Here is a 15,591-nt window from a genome sequence, read left to right as displayed (position 1 = left end):
TCTCACAGTAGAGGATAACATCAACCAACAATATACTTCCAACATTCATTACACCACACCACACATGCACTTAATGTCACTCATTTCTCAAAGCAAGACTTTCCTTAATTTCCTCTCTTCCACTTTTAGTCTCTGGGCCAGGATCCTGCCCGCCCCCCATAAGAAGCCGCAACAGGATCACAACACAACCAATGAAAAAGATCAGACCCAAACTTCTGAAATTCCGTTGAGATTCAAAATTCTTTCTTTTTTTTAAAAAAAATAAAGAATCCTCATCTTTCTGCATTTGAAATAATAAGAATAAAATTCCACGTTATTACCCTATTTAAAGTGTGCCCACCCCCGCCAAAAATGCCAATTTCTGTATACAATCAGGTGTGTCCTAATGGAAGAGTGATGTCGGTTGCTATTTTAAAAGATGCCCACACACACACACACACACACACACACACACACGTTTTACATGTATGGCATGTCAGAGACCGATATCTAAGGTAAGAAACAGTTTTGCAGTTTCAGTCACAGGGGACACACACAGATACACACACACACGTAGATATACATATCCAGGCCTTCCACAACCACAACGCACGGCGAAAACAATGGAAGGCAGAGATGGATTTAAAAGCAAAACAGAAGCCTGGGCAAAATGGCAACGCTGAAAGGCAACACACTAATTAAAAGTCAAGACTCTCCCAATCCAGCGCACCCGAAATATATTCAGTCACTCTCATTTATGTTTTGGTTTTGAAGCGGCGGAGGGGGGGGGAGAGAATAGAAAAAGGTGGGTGTTAACTGGCCCACATCTTCTCCAAAACCAAGGACAAACCTCCATTCTCCATCCCTGAAATCAGCATCGCACAATTTTGCAGTAATAACGATCATTACAATTGCACGGTTTGTTATTGAAACTTCAGAGGGGGGTGGGGAACCAACGCCCTTTCATCAATTCTCCCTTGCAAAACCTTCCAATTCCCTCTCTCCACCACAAATTATTAGCAACAGCAATAGCAAGGAGCACCTAACAATAATTTCATAACCCCTAAAATGACTTAAACCAAATGCATATTTGGGTGTTGCTCTGGATTTTTTCCTTTTCTTTTGCATGGAGGCATCAAAATTGGATGGAGGTCTGCTTTGCATTTGCAAAACAAAAACAAACAAAATGGGGTCAGCAGAGTCTGAAATAAGTCAAATAAGGAAGGGGGGTCCTGCGACCCCTTTAAGGGCCAAAAAGGGGGAGTAGGTGGGGAGAGCTAATGGGATTGTTGGGGGGATGGAAAAAAACATTCCCCTCCGCCCCTGAGGTGGGGGAAAACCTGGCCTACTTCACTCCTTCGCTTTCCTTCTTCAGTCTCCATTTTTATAACTGCCCGGCCTCCCACCTCGCCCCACAGAAAAGCCCCCGAACTGCATCCTGAGCCCCCCAATACCCACCTGTTGTGGTTGTAGGGAGCCAAATGTGCCTGGGGAGCCGGCTGGCGGGGGAGCTCGGGGGCTCGGGGGTCAGGATGGCTGCGGATTGCAAGGCAGAGGCGGCGGCGACCTCCCAGGCTTCTCGCGACTGCCTCTCAGTGTCTGCTATGGTTGCCTCCGCCTCCTCCGCCTCCTGCGAAAAGGCCTGTCAATCCCCGGGCTGGAGTGAACAGCTGAACCCGCAGCGGCCAGGCCTGCGAAACGGGACAGCGGCGCCTGCCGGGCCCGCCGGGGAAAGCAGGGCGCTTTGGCTGAGGAGGGGTGAAGGGAAAAGAACAGAAAGAAATACAGTAAAAAGGAAAAAAATGGGTGGGAGAGCAGATCAGAGAGGAGGAAAAAAAGTCCTGAAACCATTTTGTCCCTCCCAAATTGACCTCAAATATTTCTCTGCAAGGTCGAACGAAAATGGAAAAGCCTCCCCAGTGTTTTTTCCTTCACAAATCCTGTCTTAAGGGTATGTCTGTGTATGAATAGGAACTAAGTATTTATCATTACAAAAGACTGGCCAGGCTCCCCAGGTAATGCAATCAAGTGACCATTAACAGGTAACCTGCCGGACAGGAGATAAACAACGCACTCAGATTTCTGCTGTAGACCACCTTTTCTATGATTTAGGTATGATGCATCTGCGGGGTGGTCTTGGGCTACACCCCTTCTGTGATTTATGTATGATGTTTCTGGGGGTGGTCTTGGACTGCAGGGCGGGCAATTTAAAATGTCTATATAAAGGCGGGCAGACCTTTGTTCTGGGTCCTCCAGCGTGTGAGGGGAGCACCCGGTTGCAACAGCTTTAATAAAGATCAGGCTTACTAGCTGCTTTGCTTCTCAATATTCTCTGGTTGGCCTCTGTTATTTTCTCCTACCAATAGGGAACCCACTTAAGGACTCTATACAGGCTCTTGGATACCCCGTAAGGGAAAAAGGGCAGATTTTGTTTACAACAGTTCTTTTGTTACTTGCCCTTCACCCTAAAGTCCCAGGGTGGGTTACAATAATTTAAAAGACAACATTATAATTATTTTTAATGTTTATGTTTACAATGTGTTTTAGTTGTATCTGTTTTAATTTATGCTATGAGTGTCCTCTGGCCTTTGACTAGGAGAAAGGTAATGTATAAGCAAAATTCATCAATTAAAAACAGTTCTAAAAAAAACTTTTAAAATGCAGTCAGAAAAAGTAGATTGTGAATAAACCCACTGAAATTAATGGATGAAAGTAAGCCATGTCCAATTTTTTTGGCATTGGGTCTGTTCCTGAGCAAAACTAGCATTGGATGCAGCCCTTAATTTACATTAAAAACTAAGGCTGCTGAATCCTTAGCCTGCCTTTGTTGTTGTTGTTTAGTCGTTTAGTCGTGTCCGACTCTTCGTGACCCCATGGACCAGAGAACGCCAGGCACTCCTGTCCTCCACTGCCCCCCGCAGCTTGGTCAGACTCATGCTGGTAACCTCGAAAACACTATCCAACCATCTCATCCTCTGTCGCCCCCTTCTCCTTGTGCCCTCCATCTTTCCCAACATCAGGGTCTTCTCCAGGGAGTCTTCTCTTCTCATGAGGTGGCCAAAGTACTGGAGCCTCAGCTTCACAATCTGTCCTTCCAGTGAGCACTCAGGGCTGATTTCCTTCAGAATGGAGAGGTTTGATCTTCTTGCAGTCCATGGGACTCTCAAGATTCTTCTCCAGCACCATAATTCAAAAGCATCAATTCTTCGGCGATCAGCCTTCTTTATGGTCCAGCTCTCACTTCCATACAAGACCCATTGCGTTCAACAGGACTTTCTTCCAAATACGCATGATTAGTAGAGAGCTGTAAGGCAACAGAACAGTCCCAACGATAGGAACATAAGAAAGTGCTATATACTAGCTCAGACTATTGGTCCAAGTAGCTCAGTATTGTCTACACCTGTGGTTTTCAACCTTTTTGAGTCCACTTCTCCCTTGACCAACCACGTTCTTTCTACGGCATCCCTATGGGAAGCGTTTACACTGGGGTTCCGTTACAGGACATGTGTAAGTGGGAATTCCCCCATTCTGCCCCTGGGGAGATAAACATGGGGAGATATGTATATATGCATGAAGATACGGGCTGCAAGTTAATGAAAGGACGACCCACTGGAGAAATGACCGGCAGAATCCGAGACCAGGGAGAAGAGTCGGTGGAAGAAGATTGGAAGAAATTTAAAATCTATCTACAGAAATATTGTAAAATTATTGAATGTTAACGACGTTGGAATGAAACGAAGTGGTTCTAGCAACAAGGACAAATAAGAATATGTATGAAGGGATTGACATTAGATGAAAATTTGAAGTTAGAATATGTGAGGATAAATAATTAAGGTTAAATTAAGAGGGTATGAATTTGCTGAACAAATTTTTAAATGGAATACAAAAAAGGGAGGTGTGAGGAAGTCAGGAAAATAAGTAAATGATTGTAAGATACCAGAAAGAGGGATTTTTATTTTATTTTTATTTTTTCTCTTTATGTTAAATCTCGGTTTTTGTATTGTATTTGGATTTTCTTTATGTGTTTTTGTTAATTGTTTATTCTTTTTCTTCTTTTTGTTAAAAACTTAATAAATATTATTTTTTAAAAAATAGAGTTATTATCATTATCATTATTTTATAAATTGTATTTAAACCCCACCTTTTTTCCAAGGCACTCAAAGTGGTATACACGGTTCTCCCCTTTTTCGTTTAATCCCCACAACCACCCTGTGAGGTAGGTTAGCTTCAGTGACAGGGACTAGCCCAAGGTCACCCTGTAAGCTTTATGGCCAAGTGGGGATTTGAACCCTGGTCTCCCAGATCCTAGTCTGATACTGTATCCACTACACCACATTGGTTCCCAGCTCTGCTTTTTCAAGAGCCCTGCTGAGTCAGAAAACCAGTCTAACGCAGCATTTTGGGCTGAACTTGCAAACGTTTCCATCTAAAGCCTGCACTTGGCCACAGCGCAAGGACCTCTCTTCAAGACTGACTGAATGACAGGATCAAATATTTGCAATATCTATCCAGTTTGCATTGAGCAAATGTCAGATTTTAGTTTCCTCGTTGCAGAATGTGCTTTTAATTGAGTCACAGCCCATTTGTAATGCAGTGCCCTTTTACTGCACTTACTACTTGACAGCTCTTATTTAACATAGCCCCTCTACAGCCTTGCAAGGTTGAGCAGGCCTAGGTAAAATGACTTTCTTAAGGATACCCAGAAATCTTCGCCCCGAGTCTACCCATAAACACTATCCACTACACCATGTTCTCTAATTTTTATTGTATTACAGAGAGATGGTGTACACAAACAGTCCCTTATTCCTTCCCTTGGGACAGGAGCTGGCTTGTTCTAACACCATCTCCTACACACCCATTCCTATCAATAAGAGATTCTCTAGAGATCTCTTGTGTATCTCCAAGGAGGCATATCAAAGACAGGGAACGGAAGCACCAAGAATTACGGTATTCTCTGCAAACATATAGGGCAGAAAGATCTCAAAATAAACAAGAAGGTAATGCATTCAGATTAATGAGCATGGTATGTTCTCCCATACCTGAAATGAACTGATAAGTCATTCACATTGGGTAGATCACAAGCTATTTTCTGCCTAGCCCTGATCTTGATCAGCCTACTGCAATCTGGTACACTCCAGATTTTTTGGACTACAACTCCCATCAGCACCCAGAGCCTGTTGGAATGTGAATACATGCTATAGGAAAGGATATTTTAAATTAGATATTGTCCTTCCTTCCTCACATTTGTGAGTTCAGCAGAGTGCCATCCTTTTGCAACTTAAAAAGGAAGTTTAGATAAGCTAGTTTTAGCCTTTTAGTTTAAGTAATCCTGGATGTTTTAAGGCAGACCAGATTTTCCTGGTATTTCCTCCTTTACTCCCCCTTAAAGTGGTTGCTGAACAACTCCAGGCACGCCTGGAAGAAGCGGACCATTTGGATCCCTTCCACTCGGGATTTACACCTCATCATGGGACTGAAACTGCCTTGGTCGCACTGGTCGATGATCTCCGGTGGGCCAGGGACAAAGGTGAGAGCTGTTTCCTAGTTCTGCTGGATCAGCGGCGTTTGATACCATTGACCATAACATCCTTCTGGACCATCTTGAGGGGCTAGGAGCTGGGGGCACTGTCATTCAGTGGTTCCGCTCCTTCTTCATGGGCCGTGTTCAGAAAGTGGTGGTGGGGGGATGAGTGTTCAGACCCCTGGGCTCTCACTTGTGGGGTGCCTCAGGGTTCTGTCCTCTCCCCCATGCTTTTCAACATCTACATGCAGCCGCTGGGAGAGATCATCAGGGGGTTTGGGCAGGGTGTTCATCAATATGTGGATGATACCCAGCTCTACCTCTCTTTTAAATCAGAACCAGTGAAGGCGGTGAATGTCTGTGTGAGTGTCTGGAGGCGGTTGGAGGATGGATGGCGGCTAACAGATTGAGGTTGAATCCTGACAAGAGAAAAGTACTGTTTTGGGGGGACAGGAGGTGGGCAGGTTTGGAGGACTCCCTGGTCCTGAATGTGGTAACTGTGCCCCTGAAGGACCAGGTGTGCAGCCTGGGAGTCATTTTGGACTCGCAGCTATCCATGGAGGCACAGGTCAATTCTGTGTCCAGGGCAGCTGTCTACCAGCTCCATCTGGTACGCGGGCTGAGACCCTACCTGCCCGCAGACTGTCTCACCAGAGTGGTACATGCTCTGGTTATCTCTCGCTTGAACTACTGCAACGTGCTCTATGTGGGGCTACCATTGAAGGTGACCTGGAAACTACAACTAATCCAGAATGCAGCAGCTAGACTGGTGACTGGGAGCAGCCGCCGAGACCACATAACTTACCGGTACATTGAAAGACCTACATTGGCTCCCAGTACATTTCCGAGCACAATTCAAAGTGTTGGTGCCGACCTTTAAAGCCCTAAATGACCTCGATCCAGTATATCTGAAAGAGCGTCTGCACCCCCATGGTTCTGCCCAGACACTGAGGTCCAGTGCCAAGGGCCTGCTGGCAGTTCCATCACTGCGAGAAGCCAAGTTACAGGAAACCAGGCAGAGGGCCTTCTTGGTAGTGGCACCCGCCCTCCCACCAGATGTCAAAGAGAACAACAACTACCAGACTTTTAGAAGACATCTGAAGGCAGCCCTGATTAGGGAAGCTTTTAACGTTTGACAGACTACTGTATTCTAATATTTTGTTGGAAGCCTCCCAGAGTGGCTGGGCAAACCCAGCCAGATAGGCAGGGTATAAATAATATATTATTATTATTATTATTATTATTATTATTATTATTATTAAATTAACAACCACACAAACAGTCTTGTAAAATGTAAAAAATAGCATTTACTCACATAGAATACATGTTGAAGAGTAACAGATACATCAGCTTTGTTCAAGCAGGCTTAACATGATAATTCAGTTACAAAGACATACTTAAGTCTAGCTTTAAAATGGAGTCTGAGCTTAGAATTCAGACTGCAGATGTCCTCACATTGTTGGCATGGTGGAGAGAGGAAGAGAAAGAAAGAAAGAACGAGTGTGTGCCCAGGCAGGTAGGATAATATACAGTGGAACCTTGGTTCTTGAGCTTAATCTTAATCTTAAACAGAACCAAGGTGCGGCTTCCAATTGGCTGCAGGTGCTTCCTGCATTTAAGTGGAAGCTGCGTTGGAAAAACGTTCAAAAACCGGAACACTTCCAGGTTTTTTCTGTCCAGGAGCTGATTTTTTCATCAACTAAGCCTTTCAAGAACCAAGGTTTGCCTGTATAGCTATGTCGTCCGCCCCCCCCCCACCCGGTCAGGGCACAGGGGGAGTTTCTCTCACAGAGTTCTCTCGAGCAAGTTTACAGGTCAACTCTGTGGCCTTTAGCTTCTTTCATGTGCTTATCTGGCAAAACATGAATTTTTAATGGGATATTTAAAATGCAGTCTAACCAGCATTTTAAATATCCCACACACCCCTTCTCAGGCAAAACAACATAAATTCATATTTATATTAAACCATGCAGAGTCCCATCTTGACTTTAAGGTTCTGGAAGCTTCTCTATTGGTTAAGGGTTGGTCTGAATATCTGCAGTCATCTCTTTGGTATGGCAATTAGACAAGTGCACAAGTCCGTCTTGGGTGGCCTCACATACGTAATGGAACTTAACCCCCGATGTGCTTTGTCCTTGTGTTGAACTTCTCACTTTGGGTCAGCTTGCAGCAACTCTCGTTGTCTTCTGTCAGGCTAACAAGCCCCTTTCTCGCTAACCTAAAGTCTTTGATCAGTTGGTTGAGCCAGACCATCTCTCCGAAGGCTTCTGTGGCTGCCAGGTATTCAGACTCCGTAGAAGGCAAAGCCATACAGTTCTGTTTATAACTGCCCCATGAAATGGGACCATTGTTAAGCATAAATGCGCATCTACCTGCAGATTTGTAATCTTTGGAATCCCTAGTTCAGTCAACATCAGTGTAACTCACCAGTTCAGGATTGCTGTGAGCTGACAACTTTAAATGGCAGTTTGTGGCACCTTAAAGGCAGTTTGTGGTACCTTAAAGGCAGTTTGTGGTACCCTTAAGGTAGCGAACCCCCCTTTTCACACCCATCCAGTAATGAGATTTGTCTGGCATGACTTGTTTTTGAGAAACCCATGCTGGATCTTAGTACAGTGGTATCTTGGGTTACATACACTTCAGGTTACAAATGCTTCAGGTTACAGACTCCGCTAACCCAGAAATAGTACCTCGGGTTAAGAACTTTGCTTCAGGATGAGAACAGAAATCGTGCTCCAGCGGCATGGCAGCAGCGGGAGGCCCCATTAGCTAAAGTGGTGCCTCAGGTTAAGAACAGTTTCAGGTTAAGAATGGACCTCCAGAGCGAATTAAGTTCTTAACCTGAGGTACCACTGTAATCACATTATTTACTAAGTGTTCACAGACCAACTATTGAATTATCTGTTCTAGGACCTTTCCGGGTATTGATGTTAAGCTGAATAAGTTGGTAGTTATTTGTGTCTTCTTTTTCCCTCTTTTTGAAGACGGGGACAACATTTGCCCACTTTCATTCCGCAGGGATGTCACCTGTTCTCCAATAATCCTCAGATATTATAGACAGAGTCTCTGAGATTACATCCACAAGCTCCTTTAGAACCCTAGGGTGCAGAAGTAATTTGAGGAATTGAAGTAATTTAAAGTAGCTAGGTGCTCCCTTATCACTTTTTTTCCTATCTTGGGCCGCAGCTCCCTCCTTCCTGCATGTTGGCAACTGTTTTAAAACTTACATGCCCAAAATATCTATGAAAACAATGAACACCATTGCCATGTGGTTTAACAGCATGAACAGCATTGGCCTCATTCTTACCATTAGCATCAACATTAGTACCCTTCACATTCGGTACATACAAAAATCAGAATTTCTCCCTTCTGAACACAGTTTCCCACCTTTCAGAATTTCACATTTATTCTTTCTAAAATTCACTTCATGCCTATCCTCTGTTAACCTAGTTGCAGATAACATTACATTCAAGATTAGTTATATACAAAGCGTTTTCAACAGTTTTGCTCAAGTCATTGCCCTTCAGTGCTTATATTCAACCCATCTGCTAAAGCAACACATTCATATAACTTAGTTTTGTGAATATTCTCTTCTTTGAACAAAATAAGGAGGACAAAACACACTTTCTCTCCACATGAATCCATCCTGAATCTTCTGCCCTGGAAGTTACAGCCCAGATTTGTGAGGGGCTTGGTGAGCTTCATTTTTATATAAAAAAGTGTGGCTGGCTGGGACAACGAAGAGCAGCCCTTTGTACTGCAACATTTCATTACAGCAGGACCCATTTTTCAAAATTCAGAATGTGGCATACCTGTATGTCCTGTAGTCACTGGGGAAAGTTCAGTGCCCCCCTTTCCACCTACCTCTTCTCCCCTGTAAATGGCACCACACACACACACACACACACACACACACACTGCATCTTGCAAGCCCGAGGCTGGGAACCCTACATTTGCTGGCATGTAGTTAGTATTGATGTGAAGAGGAAATGGAGGTGGGGAGAAAGCCATGTACTGCAACTTTAGTTCCTGAGAGGTAAAGCAGGCTATAAATGTAGTGTGCTTCAGGATGGAAACAACCCAGATTGTATTAATATGAAACTAAAATAGTTTACTGGCCAACCAGCATAAGTGACCCCCCCCCAAACCCTTAATCATCCAATTTCATTCAAATGGGACAAAATGTCCATTTATAAGACAAAAACAATTGCGCCCATATCAAAGTTTAAGAAATAGTACAAAGGTAAATGAGCAGATACAAATATAAAGACAAGTAAAATAAGTAAATCCCTTTCTTTAATTATCATCATCATCATCATCATCATCATCATTATCATCATTATTATTTAGTTGATACCATTTATATCCAACTTTTCTACCCAGGAGCTCAAGACAACAGATACAGTTCTCTCCCCTCCCTGTTGTGTCCTCACAGCAACCCTGTGAGGTAAAGGTAAGGTAAAGGTACCCCTGCCCGTACGGGCCAGTCTTGACAGACTCTGGGGTTGTGCGCCCATCTCACTTAAGAGGCCAGGGGCCAGCGCTGTCCGGAGACACTTCCGGGTCACGTGGCCAGCGTGACATCGCTGCTCTGGCCAGAGCCAGAGCCAGACCCAGAGCCGCACACGGAAACGCCGTTTACCTTCCCGCTGGTAAGCGGTCCCTATTTATCTACTTGCACCCGGAGGTGCTTTCGAACTGCTAGGTTGGCAGGCGCTGGGACCAAGCAGCGGGAGCGCACCCCGCCGCAGGGATTCGAACCGCCGACCTTTCGATCGGCAAGTCCTAGGCGCTGAGGCTTTAACCCACAGCGCCACCTGCGTCCCACAACCCTGTGAGGTAGGTTAGGCTAAAAAGAGAATGACCAGCGCAAGGTCACATACTCCTTGAACCCAGGTATCCTGGGCCCTAGTGGAAAACTCTAACCACTACACCCAGTACCACAAGGAGAAACATTTACATTTGTCAACATCTAGGATTATACCTAGATTTCATAAATTCATAGAATTCAGAAATCATAGATTTCATAAGGGTAGCCTTAAAAACAAATCCCTATTTCTTTTATCCTTTAACTTTATACATCCTGTGAGTTTGACCGCTTAAGAATTATTATTTTTTATGGCATACATATATATTTTTGACCACTGGATGGCAGTATGTGATAAAGAGCATACAGAAAGCCTTGAGAGTCATCCAATTATCCTGCCAGAAGCCAGACAAGTCAAAAAATGAGGACCACTATTGACAACTTTCCTTCTAATTTGACCGCTGTGTACATATTACAATTTATTCCGGCTCCAGTGCAAATGCACCACAGCTGGTGTTTGAGGCCAGTTACCCACGATGTTAGCCACAATCATAGCTGTCAACTTTTCCCTTTTCTTGCGAGGAATCCTCTTCGGAATAAGGGAATTTCCCTTTTAAAAAGGGAAATGTTGACAGTTATGGCCACAATCCGTATTTATCATGCAGCTTCTTGAGGAACATTGCGCGGTGAAACCAAGATGCGTACGTTTCAGACATCCATTGCGATATGCTCAGAAGATAGTTGTGTTGAATAGGAGTTCTGGGTGGTTTGCAGGCACAGGGAAACAAATCAGTTACTGCAACGTAAACATACAACTTTAAACACATGGGGCAAGGAACAACTGTGCTGTGTATGCGTCCTTTGCTGGCACCTGGCATCACAAGCCAGGTGTGAAGAAAATAAAGACCTGAGCTGGGCTAGGAGAACAGGAAGCTGCCTTAGATTATCTGAGTCCAGAGTCAAGTCCAGAGTTATCGCCTACCACTCTGCACCTCCTGTTTAACTACAGGTATAGATTATTTGCAGGTACAACAGCACTGAGAGTTGTGAAGAAACCCTTAATCCTCTCCCAGATCTACAATGATTAGGGTCTGCTGGAAAGAGGGATTGATTGTTAAACAGTTCCAGGGGTCAGCAAACTTTTTCAGCCAGGGGCCGGGCCACTGTCCCTCAGACCTTGTGGGGGGGCCAGACTATATTTTAAAATTAAAAAATAACGAATGAAATTCCTATGCCCCACAAATAACCCAGGAATGCATCTTAAATAAAAGCATGCATCCTACTCATGTAAAAACACGCTGATTCCTGGACCGTCCGTGGGCTGGATTTAGAAGGCGATTGGGCCGGATCCAGCCCCCGGGCCTACCCATGGTTAAACCACTCTAGAACTGTACCTCTGTAAGGGGCACTCATAACAAACTACAGCTCCCAGAATTATTTGGGGTAAGCTGTCACTGTTTAAATAGGTATCACGGGGCCTTAAATGTATGGTGTGAATGTGGCTTCTGAGAAGCAGAGACAGGGCCTTAGAATGTAAGAAGATCAGCCCCAGATCAGACTTAACAGCCCTATTCTGGCACCGAAACAGGATTTTTAAAAGCCGACCTTGCTGCCTGGGACTGTGGCAGAGCATCAGAAGGGAGTATCCTATGTAGACTGGTCTGCTTTTTGCAGCATGTCCCAGTCGTGCAAACAGAACACATAACTTTCATGGCACCACAGGAGAGAAAAATGTATTCTGGCACAGCACTGTCATAAGCACACCTCTGTCCCTTGGGATGGCAGGAGAGTCTCAGGCACAGATCGGCTTTTTCAAGCTTGCAGCAAAAAACAAACACAAACGACTGTCAGGCCTGTCCCTGAGGATGGGGGAAAGCCTGATGGCGCAGAGCGTGGGGGGAGGGGGAGAGGAAGTGAAGATTTTAACCTTGCTGGTGATTTTTTTAAAATAAATAAATAAATAAAGCACCAAACGGTGCATTCTGCAGTCTCTAGAGGAGAGATAGAGGAGACGCTGGCATGGAGAGTGCAGCAGTGGAAAAGCCTGGAGGCCTGGGGGCCTGTGCGTTATTAATAACTTGCTGAGTCAGAGGGGCTCTTAAGTTCCAGGATCACAAGATGCAGATGCTGGGCAGGCTGGATGCTGTCTTCCCACCCGCCCTCCGCTCCTTTAAACCCTCATACCCTTCTTCTTGATAGAGACAAATGGGAGGGAGGGAGGGAGGGAGGAGTGCTGTAACAGCCAAGCGCTTGGCTGACCTTTACAGCAGGGACACTGGCACAGGGCTTCGCCACTAAACCAAAAGCTCAGCTCTGCAACAAGCAAAGGGTTAGCGCAGGATGAGAGTGCCTCTGAACATGTGCAGAGTGTCTTTTCAAAACGGCACCAGGTAAGCTTTGTGCAGCTGGGGCTAAGATTCGGGCAGGGATTCCGGGGGAGAACTAACCGACTCTTTCTGACCCCATCGAACCATCTTCAACCATCTCCCCAACGCATTAACTATAATACCTCTCCATCCCAAATGATCAAGGGAGTGGAGGGACTTTCCCAGGAAGAAAGTTTGCAGCCTTCGGGACTTTTTAGTTTAGAGAAAAGGCGAGCAAGAGGGGACTTGATCGAAGTTCATAAAATGATGTTTGGCATAGTGAAAGCAGCTAGGGGGAATTTTTCTCCCTCTCTCATAACGATTGAACCAACTGACATCAGAAGAAGACAAATGTCAGAAGATTCAGGATGGATTGAAAAAAAGTACTACTTCACACAGCACATATGAAACTTGTTCCCGCAAAGGGCAGTGATGGCTACCAACAGGGGTGGCACGTCCTGTTTCACCACTTGAGGCAAAACAGGAAGTACCGCCATTCCCCGCCGCCTGGCATCTCTTGTGGCAGTGGCACAAAGCGGCAGCAGAGTTGGCGAGATCTCACAGGCTCTGCAAGACCTTGTGAGATTTTGATGGAAATCAGTGCTGATACCTGCATGGCTTCTCCAGCAGAGGTGGCAGGCAGGGCATCTGCTGGGGGAAGTGTCCACCTCACTACCAAAGCCCCATCTCTAGCCAAAGTGTCAAAGGAAAAAAATAATCTAAGGATTTCCCACCAGTGCAAACATTTGAGAGTTGGAACAGCCTCTAGAGGCAACAACTGTGAATCGAGGGAATACTGACGCTACGCAAGCTGTCGCTCTAGGCAGGGAGCGTGGCCAGGGTGACTGACAAGCGAGATCGATCGGAGTCACACATTGCTTTTCATGGTGCCTTTTGAGCACATCCCACACTGGGAAATGTCACACTGGATTGACAGCCCTGAAGAGGGGGAAGACATGCTTTGCCCACACAGCCAGCAGCAGCGAGTCCTGGAGCAACACCTCAAGTCCTGCCTGGCTCTCTTTGGATGCTGGTTGTTGGAAACTGGCCTGATGACTGACTGTGCTCAGCCACCTATGGGCTTCTGACCACCAGGCCCTTGCTGTGACAGGATCCTGTGTGGCCCTCTCTCTTTAAAGAGGAAGGCAGAAAAGGTGGCTGGCTGAGATCTGGCACTGGGAAACTTTGGCCTTCCAGATGTTTCTGAACTACAACTCCCATTTCCCACGCTTGATAGGAGTTGTGGTTCAACAACATCTGGAGGGCCAAATGTCCCCCACTCCTGCTGGTTGGCTGAGGATGCACATTTGATTCCCCCAAGTGTCTTTCTCCTTAGGGTAAAGGTAAAGGTAAAGGGGGCCCTGACCATTAGGTCCAGTCGTGGCCGACTCTGGGGTTGCGGCGCTCATCTCGCTTTATTGGCTGAGGGAGCCGGCATACAGCTTCCAGCTCATGTGGCCAGCATGACTAAGCCGCTTCTGGCGAACCAGAGCAGCACACGGAAACACCGTTTACCTTCCCGCCGGAGCAGTACCTATGTACCTACTTGCACTTTGACGTGCTTTCGAACTGCTAGGTTGGCAGGAGCAGGGACCAAGCAATGGGAGTTCACCCCGTCGCGGGGATTTGAATCGCGGAACTTCTGATCGGCAAGTCCTAGGCTCTGTGGTTTAGACCACAGCGCCACCCCACCCCCAAACCTGGTGCCCTCCAGATGTTTTGGGCTACAGCTCAGAATCGGGGGGGGGGGGCAGATTGGAGATGGCTACTTCAGGGTTTCCCCTCCCATTGCTAAGGAAATCCTCTTTATGGAAGGTACATAAATTATGGTCCACTTGCCAACAGCAGCTCTTACAGTGACAGGTTACAACTGGAAAAAATCCAAATCACTTACAGCAGATGAGTCATTAATTAGAATTTGGAACACAGCATAGATGGTTAAGCTAATGAATATAGTAAGGGTGAGAGCGGGAGACAACACATTTACTGAAAGATGGAGCCTTTCCCCTCCTTTTATGTTGGAACAAAATTCAGTAAAAACAATTTTGCTTTACACCGGAACTCACATTACTGAATTTGTTTACTGGAAATAATGAAGACATATTTTTTGTGAGGAGAATCTGAAAATGGCAAATCTCCATCAGAAGTATTTCAGAATACGTAGATGATGCAAATGTATAACATTAACCTAAGTTATCACATATTGTTCTCCAGGCAGGTATAGCACGAGAACATTCTTTTGTTACTGCTGCCAATTACACTCCACCCCATCTTTTTTGTATACCTAGTCTTGCTTATGTAATTGTTTTATTTGCATGATTAACATAGGTAATAAATAGAAGCTGGGCTGAGAAAAGACTCTGCAGAGTTGCTGCCAGTCAGTGTAGACAATACTGAGATAGATGGACCAGGGTTTCACCCGCTGCAAAACAGCTTCCTGTGTAAATTAGCTGTTTAATTAGAACCATGAGGACTAGAATCTTACTTTATTTTTTAGGAGAAAGGTCACAGCTCAGTGGTAGAGTATCTGCTTCGCATGCAGAAGGTCTCTGGTTTAGTCCCATCCAGAAATCCTGCAGAGCTTCTGCCAGTCAGTGTAGATGATGCTGAGCTAAACAGACTAGTGGTCTGATTCAATACAAGGCTACTTCCTGTGTTCTCTTTGTCTCTCTCTTCACAAATAGATGTAACGATGCTGGAGTCACTTTTGTGAAAAGCTGGAGTATCACTCTACTGTTGGATGGTATTCTCACCCGCTTTCTTTTTGCATTTATCATGAGCAATCCTGTTTTCAGTGGAATACAATGAGCTATATTCCCATCCCATAAGAAAACAGACAAACAGAAGGCCATGCTAAATTCTACTCAGTCTGAACTCACTGAAGCTAATGAACTGATGAAACTATTCATTTCAATGAG

At 45.2% G+C, this 15,591-nt stretch overlaps 1 protein-coding gene across 13 annotated transcripts in view; it reads right to left on the bottom strand.

Moving 5' to 3' along the window:
• PRRC2B (proline rich coiled-coil 2B) overlaps nt 1–1,721 on the bottom strand; it is a gene marked incomplete at its 3' end in the record, with an annotated part of 67,611 nt that extends 65,890 nt beyond the window's left edge. For 7 of the 13 annotated variants that reach the window (XM_079962505.1, XM_079962511.1, XM_079962510.1 and 4 more), the window contains exon 1: nt 1,438–1,720. Of the gene's footprint in view, nt 1–1,437 lie in introns of all 13 variants that reach the window. The other 6 variants (XM_079962512.1, XM_079962514.1, XM_079962509.1 and 3 more) reach the window with 2 other exon arrangements.
• Nucleotides 1,722–15,591: the final 13,870 nt, after the last annotated feature.

This window comes from Podarcis cretensis (genome assembly GCF_951804945.1).
Source record: "Podarcis cretensis genome assembly, chromosome: Z".
Classification (NCBI taxonomy): domain Eukaryota; kingdom Metazoa; phylum Chordata; class Lepidosauria; order Squamata; family Lacertidae; genus Podarcis; species Podarcis cretensis.
The sequence above is the reverse complement of the archived record's forward strand: the minus strand, read 5'-3'. Positions and strand labels throughout refer to the sequence as shown.